Here is a 20,074-nt window from a genome sequence, read left to right as displayed (position 1 = left end):
AAGTGGCGAGCGGAACAAGGCATGTGCTGCACAGCTTCCCTGGCAGGCAGATTCCCTGCTGGGGTGCTTAGTTCTCTTGCCTTAGCGCCCTGCTTTGTTTGGAGGCTGGTTGCGGACAGCAGCACACACAGCGGGAAGGTGCGCGCTGATCGGCTCCAAGTCTCGGCAGATAGAAGCGCAAGCGAGGCACCGGCTCGCAGTTTGTCCTGGGCATGGGAAGCAGCATGCTGCGTGCCCAGAACACATCTCGCTCTGTCCTGCCTGCCACGGGGCTGTTTCCTAGCTTGTAGGCACGCCTACAGGCCAGCTGAGATGGGCTTTGCCTAAGAGTGAGGGAAGTGGCGAGCGGAACAAGGCATGTGCTGCACAGCTTCCCTGGCAGGCAGATTCCCTGCTGGGGTGCTTAGTTCTCTTGCCTTAGCGCCCTGCTTTGTTTGGAGGCTGGTTGCGGATCGCAGCACACACAGCGGGAAGGTGCGCGCTGATCGGCTCCAAGTCTCGGCAGATAGAAGTGCAAGCGAGGCACCGGCTCGCAGTTTGTCCCGGGCATGGGAAGCAGCATGCTGCGTGCCCAGAACACATCTCGCTCTGTCCTGCCTGCCACGGGGCTGTTTCCTAGCTTGTAGGCACTCCTACAAGCCAGCTGAGATGGGCTTTGCCTAAGAGTGAGGGAAGTGGCGAGCGGAACAAGGCATGTGCTGCACAGCTTCCCTGGCAGGCAGATTCCCTGCTGGGGTGCTTAGTTCTCTTGCCTTAGCGCCCTGCTTTGTTTGGAGGCTGGTTGCGGACAGCAGCACACACAGCAGGAAGGTGCACGCTGATCAGCTCCAAGTCTCGGCAGATAGAAGCGCAAGCGAGGCACCGGCTCGCAGTTTGTCCCGGGCATGGGAAGCAGCATGCTGCGTGCCCAGAACACATCTCGCACTGTCCTGTCTGCCTCGGGGCTGCTTCTGAGCACGGAGACATGCCTACAAGCCAGCTGAGATGGGCTTTGCCTAAGAGTCAGGGAAGTGGCGAGCGGAACAAGGCATGTGCTGCACAGCTTCCCTGGCAGGCAGATTCCCTCCTGGGGTGCTTAGTTCTCTTGCCTTAGCGCCCTGCTTTGTTTGGAGGCTGGTTGCGGATCGCAGCACACACAGCGGGAAGGTGCGCGCTGATCGGCTCCAAGTCTCGGCAGAAAGAAGCGCAAGCGAGGCACCGGCTCGCAGTTTGTCCCGGGCATGGGAAGCAGCATGCTGCGTGCCCAGAACACATCTCGCACTGTCCTGTCTGCCTCGGGGCTGCTTCTGAGCACGGAGACATGCCTACAAGCCAGCTGAGAAGGGCTTTGCCTAAGAGTCAGGGAAGTGGCGAGCGGAACAAGGCATGTGCTGCACAGCTTCCCTGGCAGGCAGATTCCCTGCTGGGGTGCTTAGTTCTCTTGCCTTAGCGCCCTGCTTTGTTTGGAGGCTGGTTGCGGACAGCAGCACACACAGCGGGAAGGTGCGCGCTGATCGGCTCCAAGTCTCGGCAGATAGAAGCGCAAGCGAGGCACCGGCTCGCAGTTTGTCCTGGGCATGGGAAGCAGCATGCTGCGTGCCCAGAACACATCTCGCTCTGTCCTGCCTGCCACGGGGCTGTTTCCTAGCTTGTAGGCACGCCTACAAGCCAGCTGAGATGGGCTTTGCCTAAGAGTGAGGGAAGTGGCGAGCGGAACAAGGCATGTGCTGCACAGCTTCCCTGGCAGGCAGATTCCCTGCTAGGGTGCTTAGTTCTCTTGCCTTAGCGCCCTGCTTTGTTTGGAGGCTCGTTGCGGATCGCAGCACACACAGCAGGAAGGTGCACGCTGATCGGCTCCAAGTCTCGGCAGATAGAAGCGCAAGCGAGGCACCGGCTCGCAGTTTGTCCCGGGCATGGGAAGCAGCATGCTGCGTGCCCAGAACATATCTCGCACTGTCCTGTCTGCCTCGGGGCTGCTTCTGAGCACGGAGACATGCCTACAAGCCAGCTGAGATGGGCTTTGCCTAAGAGTCAGGGAAGTGGCGAGCGGAACAAGGCATGTGCTGCACAGCTTCCCTGGCAGGCAGATTCCCTCCTGGGGTGTTTAGTTCTCTTGCCTTAGTGCCCTGCTTTGTTTGGAGGCTGGTTGCGGACAGCAGCACACACAGCGGGAAGGTGCACGCTGATCAGCTCCAAGTCTCGGCAGATAGAAGCGCAAGCGAGGCACCGGCTCGCAGTTTGTCCCGGGCATGGGAAGCAGCATGCTGCGTGCCCAGAACACATCTCGCACTGTCCTGTCTGCCTCGGGGCTGCTTCTGAGCACGGAGACATGCCTACAAGCCAGCTGAGATGGGCTTTGCCTAAGAGTGAGGGAAGTGGCGAGCGGAACAAGGCATGTGCTGCACAGCTTCCCTGGCAGGCAGATTCCCTCCTGGGGTGCTTAGTTCTCTTGCCTTAGCGCCCTGCTTTGTTTGGAGGCTGGTTGCGGACAGCAGCACACACAGCGGGAAGGTGCGCGCTGATCGGCTCCAAGTCTCGGCAGATAGAAGCGCAAGCGAGGCACCGGCTCGCAGTTTGTCCTGGGCATGGGAAGCAGCATGCTGCGTGCCCAGAACACATCTCGCTCTGTCCTGCCTGCCACGGGGCTGTTTCCTAGCTTGTAGGCACGCCTACAAGCCAGCTGAGATGGGCTTTGCCTAAGAGTCAGGGAAGTGGCGAGCGGAACAAGGCATGTGCTGCACAGCTTCCCTGGCAGGCAGATTCCCTGCTAGGGTGCTTAGTTCTCTTGCCTTAGCGCCCTGCTTTGTTTGGAGGCTCGTTGCGGATAGCAGCACACACAGCAGGAAGGTGCACGCTGATCGGCTCCAAGTCTTGGCAGATAGAAGCGCAAGCGAGGCACCGGCTCGCAGTTTGTCCCGGGCATGGGAAGCAGCATGCTGCGTGCCCAGAACACATCTTGCACTGTCCTGTCTGCCTCGGGGCTGCTTCTGAGCACGGAGACATGCCTACAAGCCAGCTGAGATGGGCTTTGCCTAAGAGTGAGGGAAGTGGCGAGCGGAACAAGGCATGTGCTGCACAGCTTCCCTGGCAGGCAGATTCCCTCCTGGGGTGTTTAGTTCTCTTGCCTTAGTGCCCTGCTTTGTTTGGAGGCTGGTTGCGGACAGCAGCACACACAGCGGGAAGGTGCACGCTGATCAGCTCCAAGTCTCGGCAGATAGAAGCGCAAGCGAGGCACCGGCTCGCAGTTTGTCCCGGGCATGGGAAGCAGCATGCTGCGTGCCCAGAACACATCTCGCACTGTCCTGTCTGCCTCGGGGCTGCTTCTGAGCACGGAGACATGCCTACAAGCCAGCTGAGATGGGCTTTGCCTAAGAGTCAGGGAAGTGGCGAGCGGAACAAGGCATGTGCTGCACAGCTTACCTGGCAGGCAGATTCCCTCCTGGGGTGCTTAGTTCTCTTGCCTTAGCGCCCTGCTTTGTTTGGAGGCTGGTTGCGGACAGCAGCACACACAGCGGGAAGGTGCGCGCTGATCGGCTCCAAGTCTCGGCAGATAGAAGCGCAAGCGAGGCACCGGCTCGCAGTTTGTCCTGGGCATGGGAAGCAGCATGCTGCGTGCCCAGAACACATCTCGCTCTGTCCTGCCTGCCACGGGGCTGTTTCCTAGCTTGTAGGCACGCCTACAGGCCAGCTGAGATGGGCTTTGCCTAAGAGTCAGGGAAGTGGCGAGCGGAACAAGGCATGTGCTGCACAGCTTCCCTGGCAGGCAGATTCCCTGCTGGGGTGCTTAGTTCTCTTGCCTTAGCGCCCTGCTTTGTTTGGAGGCTGGTTGCGGATCGCAGCACACACAGCGGGAAGGTGCACGCTGATCGGCTCCAAGTCTCGGCAGATAGAAGTGCAAGCGAGGCACCGGCTCGCAGTTTGTCCCGGGCATGGGAAGCAGCATGCTGCGTGCCCAGAACACATCTCGCTCTGTCCTGCCTGCCACGGGGCTGTTTCCTAGCTTGTAGGCACTCCTACAAGCCAGCTGAGATGGGCTTTGCCTAAGAGTCAGGGAAGTGGCGAGCGGAACAAGGCATGTGCTGCACAGCTTCCCTGGCAGGCAGATTCCCTGCTGGGGTGCTTAGTTCTCTTGCCTTAGCGCCCTGCTTTGTTTGGAGGCTGTTTGCGGACAGCAGCACACACAGCAGGAAGGTGCACGCTGATCAGCTCCAAGTCTCGGCAGATAGAAGCGCAAGCGAGGCACCGGCTCGCAGTTTGTCCCGGGCATGGGAAGCAGCATGCTGCGTGCCCAGAACACATCTCGCACTGTCCTGTCTGCCTCGGGGCTGCTTCTGAGCACGGAGACATGCCTACAAGCCAGCTGAGATGGGCTTTGCCTAAGAGTGAGGGAAGTGGCGAGCGGAACAAGGCATGTGCTGCACAGCTTCCCTGGCAGGCAGATTCCCTCCTGGGGTGCTTAGTTCTCTTGCCTTAGCGCCCTGCTTTGTTTGGAGGCTGGTTGCGGATCGCAGCACACACAGCGGGAAGGTGCGCGCTGATCGGCTCCAAGTCTCGGCAGAAAGAAGCGCAAGCGAGGCACCGGCTCGCAGTTTGTCCCGGGCATGGGAAGCAGCATGCTGCGTGCCCAGAACACATCTCGCACTGTCCTGTCTGCCTCGGGGCTGCTTCTGAGCACGGAGACATGCCTACAAGCCAGCTGAGAAGGGCTTTGCCTAAGAGTCAGGGAAGTGGCGAGCGGAACAAGGCATGTGCTGCACAGCTTCCCTGGCAGGCAGATTCCCTGCTGGGGTGCTTAGTTCTCTTGCCTTAGCGCCCTGCTTTGTTTGGAGGCTGGTTGCGGACAGCAGCACACACAGCGGGAAGGTGCGCGCTGATCGGCTCCAAGTCTCGGCAGATAGAAGCGCAAGCGAGGCACCGGCTCGCAGTTTGTCCTGGGCATGGGAAGCAGCATGCTGCGTGCCCAGAACACATCTCGCTCTGTCCTGCCTGCCACGGGGCTGTTTCCTAGCTTGTAGGCACGCCTACAGGCCAGCTGAGATGGGCTTTGCCTAAGAGTCAGGGAAGTGGCGAGCGGAACAAGGCATGTGCTGCACAGCTTCCCTGGCAGGCAGATTCCCTGCTGGGGTGCTTAGTTCTCTTGCCTTAGCGCCCTGCTTTGTTTGGAGGCTGGTTGCGGATCGCAGCACACACAGCGGGAAGGTGCACGCTGATCGGCTCCAAGTCTCGGCAGATAGAAGTGCAAGCGAGGCACCGGCTCGCAGTTTGTCCCGGGCATGGGAAGCAGCATGCTGCGTGCCCAGAACACATCTCGCTCTGTCCTGCCTGCCTCGGGGCTGCTTCTGAGCACGGAGACATGCCTACAAGCCAGCTGAGAAGGGCTTTGCCTAAGAGTCAGGGAAGTGGCGAGCGGAACAAGGCATGTGCTGCACAGCTTCCCTGGCAGGCATATTCCCTGCTGGGGTGCTTAGTTCTCTTGCCTTAGCGCCCTGCTTTGTTTGGAGGCTGTTTGCGGACAGCAGCACACACAGCAGGAAGGTGCACGCTGATCAGCTCCAAGTCTCGGCAGATAGAAGCGCAAGCGAGGCACCGGCTCGCAGTTTGTCCCGGGCATGGGAAGCAGCATGCTGCGTGCCCAGAACACATCTCGCACTGTCCTGTCTGCCTCGGGGCTGCTTCTGAGCACGGAGACATGCCTACAAGCCAGCTGAGATGGGCTTTGCCTAAGAGTGAGGGAAGTGGCGAGCGGAACAAGGCATGTGCTGCACAGCTTCCCTGGCAGGCAGATTCCCTCCTGGGGTGCTTAGTTCTCTTGCCTTAGCGCCCTGCTTTGTTTGGAGGCTGGTTGCGGATCGCAGCACACACAGCGGGAAGGTGCGCGCTGATCGGCTCCAAGTCTCGGCAGAAAGAAGCGCAAGCGAGGCACCGGCTCGCAGTTTGTCCCGGGCATGGGAAGCAGCATGCTGCGTGCCCAGAACACATCTCGCACTGTCCTGTCTGCCTCGGGGCTGCTTCTGAGCACGGAGACATGCCTACAAGCCAGCTGAGAAGGGCTTTGCCTAAGAGTGAGGGAAGTGGCGAGCGGAACAAGGCATGTGCTGCACAGCTTCCCTGGCAGGCAGATTCCCTGCTGGGGTGCTTAGTTCTCTTGCCTTAGCGCCCTGCTTTGTTTGGAGGCTGGTTGCGGACAGCAGCACACACAGCGGGAAGGTGCGCGCTGATCGGCTCCAAGTCTCGGCAGATAGAAGCGCAAGCGAGGCACCGGCTCGCAGTTTGTCCTGGGCATGGGAAGCAGCATGCTGCGTGCCCAGAACACATCTCGCTCTGTCCTGCCTGCCACGGGGCTGTTTCCTAGCTTGTAGGCACGCCTACAAGCCAGCTGAGATGGGCTTTGCCTAAGAGTGAGGGAAGTGGCGAGCGGAACAAGGCATGTGCTGCACAGCTTCCCTGGCAGGCAGATTCCCTGCTAGGGTGCTTAGTTCTCTTGCCTTAGCGCCCTGCTTTGTTTGGAGGCTCGTTGCGGATCGCAGCACACACAGCAGGAAGGTGCACGCTGATCGGCTCCAAGTCTTGGCAGATAGAAGCGCAAGCGAGGCACCGGCTCGCAGTTTGTCCCGGGCATGGGAAGCAGCATGCTGCGTGCCCAGAACATATCTCGCACTGTCCTGTCTGCCTCGGGGCTGCTTCTGAGCACGGAGACATGCCTACAAGCCAGCTGAGATGGGCTTTGCCTAAGAGTCAGGGAAGTGGCGAGCGGAACAAGGCATGTGCTGCACAGCTTCCCTGGCAGGCAGATTCCCTCCTGGGGTGTTTAGTTCTCTTGCCTTAGTGCCCTGCTTTGTTTGGAGGCTGGTTGCGGACAGCAGCACACACAGCGGGAAGGTGCACGCTGATCAGCTCCAAGTCTCGGCAGATAGAAGCGCAAGCGAGGCACCGGCTCGCAGTTTGTCCCGGGCATGGGAAGCAGCATGCTGCGTGCCCAGAACACATCTCGCACTGTCCTGTCTGCCTCGGGGCTGCTTCTGAGCACGGAGACATGCCTACAAGCCAGCTGAGATGGGCTTTGCCTAAGAGTCAGGGAAGTGGCGAGCGGAACAAGGCATGTGCTGCACAGCTTCCCTGGCAGGCAGATTCCCTGCTGGGGTGCTTAGTTCTCTTGCCTTAGCGCCCTGCTTTGTTTGGAGGCTGGTTGCGGATCGCAGCACACACAGCGGGAAGGTGCACGCTGATCGGCTCCAAGTCTCGGCAGATAGAAGTGCAAGCGAGGCACCGGCTCGCAGTTTGTCCCGGGCATGGGAAGCAGCATGCTGCGTGCCCAGAACACATCTCGCTCTGTCCTGCCTGCCACGGGGCTGTTTCCTAGCTTGTAGGCACTCCTACAAGCCAGCTGAGATGGGCTTTGCCTAAGAGTCAGGGAAGTGGCGAGCGGAACAAGGCATGTGCTGCACAGCTTCCCTGGCAGGCAGATTCCCTGCTGGGGTGCTTAGTTCTCTTGCCTTAGCGCCCTGCTTTGTTTGGAGGCTGTTTGCGGACAGCAGCACACACAGCAGGAAGGTGCACGCTGATCAGCTCCAAGTCTCGGCAGATAGAAGCGCAAGCGAGGCACCGGCTCGCAGTTTGTCCCGGGCATGGGAAGCAGCATGCTGCGTGCCCAGAACACATCTCGCACTGTCCTGTCTGCCTCGGGGCTGCTTCTGAGCACGGAGACATACCTACAAGCCAGCTGAGATGGGCTTTGCCTAAGAGTCAGGGAAGTGGCGAGCGGAACAAGGCATGTGCTGCACAGCTTCCCTGGCAGGCAGATTCCCTCCTGGGGTGCTTAGTTCTCTTGCCTTAGCGCCCTGCTTTGTTTGGAGGCTGGTTGCGGATCGCAGCACACACAGCGGGAAGGTGCGCGCTGATCGGCTCCAAGTCTCGGCAGAAAGAAGCGCAAGCGAGGCACCGGCTCGCAGTTTGTCCCGGGCATGGGAAGCAGCATGCTGCGTGCCCAGAACACATCTCGCACTGTCCTGTCTGCCTCGGGGCTGCTTCTGAGCACGGAGACATGCCTACAAGCCAGCTGAGAAGGGCTTTGCCTAAGAGTCAGGGAAGTGGCGAGCGGAACAAGGCATGTGCTGCACAGCTTCCCTGGCAGGCAGATTCCCTGCTGGGGTGCTTAGTTCTCTTGCCTTAGTGCCCTGCTTTGTTTGGAGGCTGGTTGCGGACAGCAGCACACACAGCGGGAAGGTGCTCGCTGATCGGCTCCAAGTCTCGGCAGATAGAAGCGCAAGCGAGGCACCGGCTCGCAGTTTGTCCTGGGCATGGGAAGCAGCATGCTGCGTGCCCAGAACACATCTCGCTCTGTCCTGCCTGCCACGGGGCTGTTTCCTAGCTTGTAGGCACGCCTACAGGCCAGCTGAGATGGGCTTTGCCTAAGAGTCAGGGAAGTGGCGAGCGGAACAAGGCATGTGCTGCACAGCTTCCCTGGCAGGCAGATTCCCTGCTGGGGTGCTTAGTTCTCTTGCCTTAGCGCCCTGCTTTGTTTGGAGGCTGGTTGCGGATCGCAGCACACACAGCGGGAAGGTGCATGCTGATCGGCTCCAAGTCTCGGCAGATAGAAGTGCAAGCGAGGCACCGGCTCGCAGTTTGTCCCGGGCATGGGAAGCAGCATGCTGCGTGCCCAGAACACATCTCGCTCTGTCCTGCCTGCCACGGGGCTGTTTCCTAGCTTGTAGGCACGCCTACAAGCCAGCTGAGATGGGCTTTGCCTAAGAGTCAGGGAAGTGGCGAGCGGAACAAGGCATGTGCTGCACAGCTTCCCTGGCAGGCAGATTCCCTGCTGGGGTGCTTAGTTCTCTTGCCTTAGCGCCCTGCTTTGTTTGGAGGCTGTTTGCGGACAGCAGCACACACAGCAGGAAGGTGCACGCTGATCAGCTCCAAGTCTCGGCAGATAGAAGCGCAAGCGAGGCACCGGCTCGCAGTTTGTCCCGGGCATGGGAAGCAGCATGCTGCGTGCCCAGAACACATCTCGCACTGTCCTGTCTGCCTCGGGGCTGCTTCTGAGCACGGAGACATGCCTACAAGCCAGCTGAGATGGGCTTTGCCTAAGAGTGAGGGAAGTGGCGAGCGGAACAAGGCATGTGCTGCACAGCTTCCCTGGCAGGCAGATTCCCTCCTGGGGTGCTTAGTTCTCTTGCCTTAGCGCCCTGCTTTGTTTGGAGGCTGGTTGCGGATCGCAGCACACACAGCGGGAAGGTGCGCGCTGATCGGCTCCAAGTCTCGGCAGATAGAAGCGCAAGCGAGGCACCGGCTCGCAGTTTGTCCCGGGCATGGGAAGCAGCATGCTGCGTGCCCAGAACACATCTCGCACTGTCCTGTCTGCCTCGGGGCTGCTTCTGAGCACGGAGACATGCCTACAAGCCAGCTGAGAAGGGCTTTGCCTAAGAGTCAGGGAAGTGGCGAGCGGAACAAGGCATGTGCTGCACAGCTTCCCTGGCAGGCAGATTCCCTGCTGGGGTGCTTAGTTCTCTTGCCTTAGCGCCCTGCTTTGTTTGGAGGCTGGTTGCGGACAGCAGCACACACAGCGGGAAGGTGCGCGCTGATCGGCTCCAAGTCTCGGCAGATAGAAGCGCAAGCGAGGCACCGGCTCGCAGTTTGTCCTGGGCATGGGAAGCAGCATGCTGCGTGCCCAGAACACATCTCGCTCTGTCCTGCCTGCCACGGGGCTGTTTCCTAGCTTGTAGGCACGCCTACAAGCCAGCTGAGATGGGCTTTGCCTAAGAGTGAGGGAAGTGGCGAGCGGAACAAGGCATGTGCTGCACAGCTTCCCTGGCAGGCAGATTCCCTGCTGGGGTGCTTAGTTCTCTTGCCTTAGCGCCCTGCTTTGTTTGGAGGCTGGTTGCGGATCGCAGTACACACAGCGGGAAGGTGCACGCTGATCGGCTCCAAGTCTCGGCAGATAGAAGCGCAAGCGAGGCACCGGCTCGCAGTTTGTCCCGGGCATGGGAAGCAGCATGCTGCGTGCCCAGAACACATCTTGCACTGTCCTGTCTGCCTCGGGGCTGCTTCTGAGCACGGAGACATGCCTACAAGCCAGCTGAGATGGGCTTTGCCTAAGAGTGAGGGAAGTGGCGAGCGGAACAAGGCATGTGCTGCACAGCTTCCCTGGCAGGCAGATTCCCTCCTGGGGTGTTTAGTTCTCTTGCCTTAGTGCCCTGCTTTGTTTGGAGGCTGGTTGCGGACAGCAGCACACACAGCGGGAAGGTGCACGCTGATCAGCTCCAAGTCTCGGCAGATAGAAGCGCAAGCGAGGCACCGGCTCGCAGTTTGTCCTGGGCATGGGAAGCAGCATGCTGCATGCCCAGAACACATCTCGCACTGTCCTGTCTGCCTCGGGGCTGCTTCTGAGCACGGAGACATGCCTACAAGCCAGCTGAGATGGGCTTTGCCTAAGAGTGAGGGAAGTGGCGAGCGGAACAAGGCATGTGCTGCACAGCTTCCCTGGCAGGCAGATTCCCTCCTGGGGTGCTTAGTTCTCTTGCCTTAGCGCCCTGCTTTGTTTGGAGGCTGGTTGCGGACAGCAGCACACACAGCGGGAAGGTGCGCGCTGATCGGCTCCAAGTCTCGGCAGATAGAAGCGCAAGCGAGGCACCGGCTCGCAGTTTGTCCTGGGCATGGGAAGCAGCATGCTGCGTGCCCAGAACACATCTCGCTCTGTCCTGCCTGCCACGGGGCTGTTTCCTAGCTTGTAGGCACGCCTACAAGCCAGCTGAGATGGGCTTTGCCTAAGAGTCAGGGAAGTGGCGAGCGGAACAAGGCATGTGCTGCACAGCTTCCCTGGCAGGCAGATTCCCTGCTGGGGTGCTTAGTTCTCTTGCCTTAGCGCCCTGCTTTGTTTGGAGGCTGGTTGCGGATCGCAGCACACACAGCGGGAAGGTGCGCGCTGATCGGCTCCAAGTCTCGGCAGATAGAAGCGCAAGCGAGGCACCGGCTCGCAGTTTGTCCCGGGCATGGGAAGCAGCATGCTGCGTGCCCAGAACACATCTCGCACTGTCCTGTCTGCCTCGGGGCTGCTTCTGAGCACGGAGACATGCCTACAAGCCAGCTGAGATGGGCTTTGCCTAAGAGTCAGGGAAGTGGCGAGCGGAACAAGGCATGTGCTGCACAGCTTCCCTGGCAGGCAGATTCCCTCCTGGGGTGCTTAGTTCTCTTGCCTTAGCGCCCTGCTTTGTTTGGAGGCTGGTTGCGGACAGCAGCACACACAGCGGGAAGGTGCGCGCTGATCGGCTCCAAGTCTCGGCAGATAGAAGCGCAAGCGAGGCACCGGCTCGCAGTTTGTCCTGGGCATGGGAAGCAGCATGCTGCGTGCCCAGAACACATCTCGCTCTGTCCTGCCTGCCACGGGGCTGTTTCCTAGCTTGTAGGCACGCCTACAGGCCAGCTGAGATGGGCTTTGCCTAAGAGTCAGGGAAGTGGCGAGCGGAACAAGGCATGTGCTGCACAGCTTCCCTGGCAGGCAGATTCCCTGCTGGGGTGCTTAGTTCTCTTGCCTTAGCGCCCTGCTTTGTTTGGAGGCTGGTTGCGGATCGCAGCACACACAGCGGGAAGGTGCACGCTGATCGGCTCCAAGTCTCGGCAGATAGAAGTGCAAGCGAGGCACCGGCTCGCAGTTTGTCCCGGGCATGGGAAGCAGCATGCTGCGTGCCCAGAACACATCTCGCTCTGTCCTGCCTGCCACGGGGCTGTTTCCTAGCTTGTAGGCACTCCTACAAGCCAGCTGAGATGGGCTTTGCCTAAGAGTCAGGGAAGTGGCGAGCGGAACAAGGCATGTGCTGCACAGCTTCCCTGGCAGGCATATTCCCTGCTGGGGTGCTTAGTTCTCTTGCCTTAGCGCCCTGCTTTGTTTGGAGGCTGTTTGCGGACAGCAGCACACACAGCAGGAAGGTGCACGCTGATCAGCTCCAAGTCTCGGCAGATAGAAGCGCAAGCGAGGCACCGGCTCGCAGTTTGTCCCGGGCATGGGAAGCAGCATGCTGCGTGCCCAGAACACATCTTGCACTGTCCTGTCTGCCTCGGGGCTGCTTCTGAGCACGGAGACATGCCTACAAGCCAGCTGAGATGGGCTTTGCCTAAGAGTCAGGGAAGTGGCGAGCGGAACAAGGCATGTGCTGCACAGCTTCCCTGGCAGGCAGATTCCCTCCTGGGGTGTTTAGTTCTCTTGCCTTAGTGCCCTGCTTTGTTTGGAGGCTGGTTGCGGACAGCAGCACACACAGCGGGAAGGTGCACGCTGATCAGCTCCAAGTCTCGGCAGATAGAAGCGCAAGCGAGGCACCGGCTCGCAGTTTGTCCTGGGCATGGGAAGCAGCATGCTGCATGCCCAGAACACATCTCGCACTGTCCTGTCTGCCTCGGGGCTGCTTCTGAGCACGGAGACATGCCTACAAGCCAGCTGAGATGGGCTTTGCCTAAGAGTGAGGGAAGTGGCGAGCGGAACAAGGCATGTGCTGCACAGCTTCCCTGGCGGCAGATTCCCTGCTGGGGTGCTTAGTTCTCTTGCCTTAGCGCCCTGCTTTGTTTGGAGGCTGGTTGCGGACAGCAGCACACACAGCGGGAAGGTGCGCGCTGATCGGCTCCAAGTCTCGGCAGATAGAAGCGCAAGCGAGGCACCGGCTCGCAGTTTGTCCTGGGCATGGGAAGCAGCATGCTGCGTGCCCAGAACACATCTCGCTCTGTCCTGCCTGCCACGGGGCTGTTTCCTAGCTTGTAGGCACGCCTACAGGCCAGCTGAGATGGGCTTTGCCTAAGAGTCAGGGAAGTGGCGAGCGGAACAAGGCATGTGCTGCACAGCTTCCCTGGCAGGCAGATTCCCTGCTGGGGTGCTTAGTTCTCTTGCCTTAGCGCCCTGCTTTGTTTGGAGGCTGGTTGCGGATCGCAGCACACACAGCGGGAAGGTGCACGCTGATCGGCTCCAAGTCTCGGCAGATAGAAGTGCAAGCGAGGCACCGGCTCGCAGTTTGTCCCGGGCATGGGAAGCAGCATGCTGCGTGCCCAGAACACATCTCGCTCTGTCCTGCCTGCCACGGGGCTGTTTCCTAGCTTGTAGGCACTCCTACAAGCCAGCTGAGATGGGCTTTGCCTAAGAGTCAGGGAAGTGGCGAGCGGAACAAGGCATGTGCTGCACAGCTTCCCTGGCAGGCAGATTCCCTGCTGGGGTGCTTAGTTCTCTTGCCTTAGCGCCCTGCTTTGTTTGGAGGCTGTTTGCGGACAGCAGCACACACAGCAGGAAGGTGCACGCTGATCAGCTCCAAGTCTCGGCAGATAGAAGCGCAAGCGAGGCACCGGCTCGCAGTTTGTCCCGGGCATGGGAAGCAGCATGCTGCGTGCCCAGAACACATCTCGCACTGTCCTGTCTGCCTCGGGGCTGCTTCTGAGCACGGAGACATGCCTACAAGCCAGCTGAGATGGGCTTTGCCTAAGAGTCAGGGAAGTGGCGAGCGGAACAAGGCATGTGCTGCACAGCTTCCCTGGCAGGCAGATTCCCTCCTGGGGTGCTTAGTTCTCTTGCCTTAGCGCCCTGCTTTGTTTGGAGGCTGGTTGCGGATCGCAGCACACACAGCGGGAAGGTGCGCGCTGATCGGCTCCAAGTCTCGGCAGAAAGAAGCGCAAGCGAGGCACCGGCTCGCAGTTTGTCCCGGGCATGGGAAGCAGCATGCTGCGTGCCCAGAACACATCTCGCACTGTCCTGTCTGCCTCGGGGCTGCTTCTGAGCACGGAGACATGCCTACAAGCCAGCTGAGAAGGGCTTTGCCTAAGAGTGAGGGAAGTGGCGAGCGGAACAAGGCATGTGCTGCACAGCTTCCCTGGCAGGCAGATTCCCTGCTGGGGTGCTTAGTTCTCTTGCCTTAGTGCCCTGCTTTGTTTGGAGGCTGGTTGCGGACAGCAGCACACACAGCGGGAAGGTGCTCGCTGATCGGCTCCAAGTCTCGGCAGATAGAAGCGCAAGCGAGGCACCGGCTCGCAGTTTGTCCTGGGCATGGGAAGCAGCATGCTGCGTGCCCAGAACACATCTCGCTCTGTCCTGCCTGCCACGGGGCTGTTTCCTAGCTTGTAGGCACGCCTACAGGCCAGCTGAGATGGGCTTTGCCTAAGAGTCAGGGAAGTGGCGAGCGGAACAAGGCATGTGCTGCACAGCTTCCCTGGCAGGCAGATTCCCTGCTGGGGTGCTTAGTTCTCTTGCCTTAGCGCCCTGCTTTGTTTGGAGGCTGGTTGCGGATCGCAGCACACACAGCGGGAAGGTGCATGCTGATCGGCTCCAAGTCTCGGCAGATAGAAGTGCAAGCGAGGCACCGGCTCGCAGTTTGTCCCGGGCATGGGAAGCAGCATGCTGCGTGCCCAGAACACATCTCGCTCTGTCCTGCCTGCCACGGGGCTGTTTCCTAGCTTGTAGGCACGCCTACAAGCCAGCTGAGATGGGCTTTGCCTAAGAGTCAGGGAAGTGGCGAGCGGAACAAGGCATGTGCTGCACAGCTTCCCTGGCAGGCATATTCCCTGCTGGGGTGCTTAGTTCTCTTGCCTTAGCGCCCTGCTTTGTTTGGAGGCTGTTTGCGGACAGCAGCACACACAGCAGGAAGGTGCACGCTGATCAGCTCCAAGTCTCGGCAGATAGAAGCGCAAGCGAGGCACCGGCTCGCAGTTTGTCCCGGGCATGGGAAGCAGCATGCTGCGTGCCCAGAACACATCTCGCACTGTCCTGTCTGCCTCGGGGCTGCTTCTGAGCACGGAGACATGCCTACAAGCCAGCTGAGATGGGCTTTGCCTAAGAGTGAGGGAAGTGGCGAGCGGAACAAGGCATGTGCTGCACAGCTTCCCTGGCAGGCAGATTCCCTCCTGGGGTGCTTAGTTCTCTTGCCTTAGCGCCCTGCTTTGTTTGGAGGCTGGTTGCGGATCGCAGCACACACAGCGGGAAGGTGCGCGCTGATCGGCTCCAAGTCTCGGCAGATAGAAGCGCAAGCGAGGCACCGGCTCGCAGTTTGTCCCGGGCATGGGAAGCAGCATGCTGCGTGCCCAGAACACATCTCGCACTGTCCTGTCTGCCTCGGGGCTGCTTCTGAGCACGGAGACATGCCTACAAGCCAGCTGAGAAGGGCTTTGCCTAAGAGTCAGGGAAGTGGCGAGCGGAACAAGGCATGTGCTGCACAGCTTCCCTGGCAGGCAGATTCCCTGCTGGGGTGCTTAGTTCTCTTGCCTTAGCGCCCTGCTTTGTTTGGAGGCTGGTTGCGGACAGCAGCACACACAGCGGGAAGGTGCGCGCTGATCGGCTCCAAGTCTCGGCAGATAGAAGCGCAAGCGAGGCACCGGCTCGCAGTTTGTCCTGGGCATGGGAAGCAGCATGCTGCGTGCCCAGAACACATCTCGCTCTGTCCTGCCTGCCACGGGGCTGTTTCCTAGCTTGTAGGCACGCCTACAAGCCAGCTGAGATGGGCTTTGCCTAAGAGTGAGGGAAGTGGCGAGCGGAACAAGGCATGTGCTGCACAGCTTCCCTGGCAGGCAGATTCCCTGCTGGGGTGCTTAGTTCTCTTGCCTTAGCGCCCTGCTTTGTTTGGAGGCTGGTTGCGGATCGCAGTACACACAGCGGGAAGGTGCACGCTGATCGGCTCCAAGTCTCGGCAGATAGAAGCGCAAGCGAGGCACCGGCTCGCAGTTTGTCCCGGGCATGGGAAGCAGCATGCTGCGTGCCCAGAACACATCTTGCACTGTCCTGTCTGCCTCGGGGCTGCTTCTGAGCACGGAGACATGCCTACAAGCCAGCTGAGATGGGCTTTGCCTAAGAGTCAGGGAAGTGGCGAGCGGAACAAGGCATGTGCTGCACAGCTTCCCTGGCAGGCAGATTCCCTCCTGGGGTGTTTAGTTCTCTTGCCTTAGTGCCCTGCTTTGTTTGGAGGCTGGTTGCGGACAGCAGCACACACAGCGGGAAGGTGCACGCTGATCAGCTCCAAGTCTCGGCAGATAGAAGCGCAAGCGAGGCACCGGCTCGCAGTTTGTCCTGGGCATGGGAAGCAGCATGCTGCATGCCCAGAACACATCTCGCACTGTCCTGTCTGCCTCGGGGCTGCTTCTGAGCACGGAGACATGCCTACAAGCCAGCTGAGATGGGCTTTGCCTAAGAGTGAGGGAAGTGGCGAGCGGAACAAGGCATGTGCTGCACAGCTTCCCTGGCAGGCAGATTCCCTGCTGGGGTGCTTAGTTCTCTTGCCTTAGCGCCCTGCTTTGTTTGGAGGCTGGTTGCGGACAGCAGCACACACAGCGGGAAGGTGCGCGCTGATCGGCTCCAAGTCTCGGCAGATAGAAGCGCAAGCGAGGCACCGGCTCGCAGTTTGTCCTGGGCATGGGAAGCAGCATGCTGCGTGCCCAGAACACATCTCGCTCTGTCCTGCCTGCCACGGGGCTGTTTCCTAGCTTGTAGGCACGCCTACAAGCCAGCTGAGATGGGCTTTGCCTAAGAGTCAGGGAAGTGGCGAGCGGAACAAGGCATGTGCTGCACAGCTTCCCTGGCAGGCAGATTCCCTGCTAGGGTGCTTAGTTCTCTTGCCTTAGCGCCCTGCTTTGTTTGGAGGCTCGTTGCGGACCGCAGCACACACAGCAGGAAGGTGCACGCTGATCGGCTCCAAGTCTCGGCAGATAGAAGCGCAAGCGAGGCACCGGCTCGCAGTTTGTCCCGGGCATGGGAAGCAGCATGCTGCGTGCCCAGAACACATCTTGCACTGTCCTGTCTGCCTCGGGGCTGCTTCTGAGCACGGAGACATGCCTACAAGCCAGCTGAGATGGGCTTTGCCTAAGAGTCAGGGAAGTGGCGAGCGGAACAAGGCATGTGCTGCACAGCTTCCCTGGCAGGCAGATTCCCTCCTGGGGTGTTTAGTTCTCTTGCCTTAGTGCCCTGCTTTGTTTGGAGGCTGGTTGCGGACAGCAGCACACACAGCGGGAAGGTGCACGCTGATCAGCTCCAAGTCTCGGCAGATAGAAGCGCAAGCGAGGCACCGGCTCGCAGTTTGTCCCGGGCATGGGAAGCAGCATGCTGCGTGCCCAGAACACATCTCGCACTGTCCTGTCTGCCTCGGGGCTGCTTCTGAGCACGGAGACATGCCTACAAGCCAGCTGAGATGGGCTTTGCCTAAGAGTGAGGGAAGTGGCGAGCGGAACAAGGCATGTGCTGCACAGCTTCCCTGGCAGGCAGATTCCCTCCTGGGGTGCTTAGTTCTCTTGCCTTAGCGCCCTGCTTTGTTTGGAGGCTGGTTGCGGACAGCAGCACACACAGCGGGAAGGTGCGCGCTGATCGGCTCCAAGTCTCGGCAGATAGAAGCGCAAGCGAGGCACCGGCTCGCAGTTTGTCCTGGGCATGGGAAGCAGCATGCTGCGTGCCCAGAACACATCTCGCTCTGTCCTGCCTGCCACGGGGCTGTTTCCTAGCTTGTAGGCACGCCTACAAGCCAGCTGAGATGGGCTTTGCCTAAGAGTCAGGGAAGTGGCGAGCGGAACAAGGCATGTGCTGCACAGCTTCCCTGGCAGGCAGATTCCCTGCTGGGGTGCTTAGTTCTCTTGCCTTAGCGCCCTGCTTTGTTTGGAGGCTGGTTGCGGATCGCAGCACACACAGCGGGAAGGTGCGCGCTGATCGGCTCCAAGTCTCGGCAGAAAGAAGCGCAAGCGAGGCACCGGCTCGCAGTTTGTCCCGGGCATGGGAAGCAGCATGCTGCGTGCCCAGAACACATCTCCCTCTGTCCTGCCTGCCTCGGGGCTGCTTCTGAGCACGGAGGCACGCCTACAAGCCAGCTGAGATGGGCTTTGCCTAAGAGTGAGGGAAGTGGCGAGCGGAACAAGGCATGTGCTGCACAGCTTCCCTGGCAGGCAGATTCCCTCCTGGGCTCTTAGTTCTCTTGCCTTGGCGCCCTGCTTTGTTTGGAGGCTGGTTGCGGATCGCAGCACACACAGCGGGAAGGTGCACGCTGATCGGCTCCAAGTCTCGGCAGATAGAAGTGCAAGCGAGGCACCGGCTCGCAGTTTGTCCCGGGCATGGGAAGCAGCATGCTGCGTGCCCAGAACACATCTCGCTCTGTCCTGCCTGCCACGGGGCTGTTTCCTAGCTTGTAGGCACTCCTACAAGCCAGCTGAGATGGGCTTTGCCTAAGAGTCAGGGAAGTGGCGAGCGGAACAAGGCATGTGCTGCACAGCTTCCCTGGCAGGCAGATTCCCTGCTGGGGTGCTTAGTTCTCTTGCCTTAGTGCCCTGCTTTGTTTGGAGGCTGTTTGCGGACAGCAGCACACACAGCAGGAAGGTGCACGCTGATCGGCTCCAAGTCTCGGCAGAAAGAAGCGCAAGCGAGGCACCGGCTCGCAGTTTGTCCCGGGCATGGGAAGCAGCATGCTGTGTGCCCAGAACACATCTCGCACTGTCCTGTCTGCCTCGGGGCTGCTTCTGAGCACGGAGACATGCCTACAAGCCAGCTGAGATGGGCTTTGCCTAAGAGTGAGGGAAGTGGCGAGCGGAACAAGGCATGTGCTGCACAGCTTCCCTGGCAGGCAGATTCCCTGCTGGGGTGCTTAGTTCTCTTGCCTTAGCGCCCTGCTTTGTTTGGAGGCTGGTTGCGGACAGCAGCACACACAGCGGGAAGGTGCGCGCTGATCGGCTCCAAGTCTCGGCAGATAAAAGCGCAAGCGAGGCACCGGCTCGCAGTTTGTCCCGGGCATGGGAAGCAGCATGCTGCATGCCCAGAACACATCTTGCTCTGTCCTGCCTGCCTCGGGGCTGTTCCCTAGCTTGTAGGCACGCCTACAAGCAAGTTGAGATGGGCTTTGCCTAAGCGTCAGGGAAGTGGCGAGCGGAACAAGGCATGTGCTGCACAGCTTCCCTGGCAGGCAGATTCCCTCCTGGGGTGCTTAGTTCTCTTGCCTTAGCGCCCTGCTTTGTTTGGAGGCTGGTTGCGGATCGCAGCACACACAGCGGGAAGGTGCGCGCTGATCGGCTCCAAGTCTCGGCAGATAGAAGCGCAAGCGAGGCACCGGCTCGCAGTTTGTCCCGGGCATGGGAAGCAGCATGCTGCGTGCCCAGAACACATCTCGCACTGTCCTGTCTGCCTCGGGGCTGCTTCTGAGCACGGAGACATGCCTACAAGCCAGCTGAGATGGGCTTTGCCTAAGAGTGAGGGAAGTGGCGAGCGGAACAAGGCATGTGCTGCACAGCTTCCCTGGCAGGCAGATTCCCTGCTAGGGTGCTTAGTTCTCTTGCCTTAGCGCCCTGCTTTGTTTGGAGGCTCGTTGCGGATCGCAGCACACACAGCAGGAAGGTGCACGCTGATCGGCTCCAAGTCTCGGCAGATAGAAGCGCAAGCGAGGCACCGGCTCGCAGTTTGTCCCGGGCATGGGAAGCAGCATGCTGCGTGCCCAGAACACATCTCGCACTGTCCTGTCTGCCTCGGGGCTGCTTCTGAGCACGGAGACATGCCTACAAGCCAGCTGAGATGGGCTTTGCCTAAGAGTCAGGGAAGTGGCGAGCGGAACAAGGCATGTGCTGCACAGCTTCCCTGGCAGGCAGATTCCCTCCTGGGGTGTTTAGTTCTCTTGCCTTAGTGCCCTGCTTTGTTTGGAGGCTGGTTGCGGACAGCAGCACACACAGCGGGAAGGTGCACGCTGATCAGCTCCAAGTCTCGGCAGATAGAAGCGCAAGCGAGGCACCGGCTCGCAGTTTGTCCCGGGCATGGGAAGCAGCATGCTGCGTGCCCAGAACACATCTCGCACTGTCCTGTCTGCCTCGGGGCTGCTTCTGAGCACGGAGACATGCCTACAAGCCAGCTGAGATGGGCTTTGCCTAAGAGTGAGGGAAGTGGCGAGCGGAACAAGGCATGTGCTGCACAGCTTCCCTGGCAGGCAGATTCCCTCCTGGGGTGCTTAGTTCTCTTGCCTTAGCGCCCTGCTTTGTTTGGAGGCTGGTTGCGGACAGCAGCACACACAGCGGGAAGGTGCGCGCTGATCGGCTCCAAGTCTCGGCAGATAGAAGCGCAAGCGAGGCACCGGCTCGCAGTTTGTCCTGGGCATGGGAAGCAGCATGCTGCGTGCCCAGAACACATCTCGCT

This window comes from Rhea pennata, chromosome 21 (assembly GCF_028389875.1).
Source record: "Rhea pennata isolate bPtePen1 chromosome 21, bPtePen1.pri, whole genome shotgun sequence".
In the NCBI taxonomy this organism is placed as follows: Eukaryota; Metazoa; Chordata; class Aves; order Rheiformes; family Rheidae; genus Rhea; species Rhea pennata.
The sequence above is the reverse complement of the archived record's forward strand: the minus strand, read 5'-3'. Positions refer to the sequence as shown.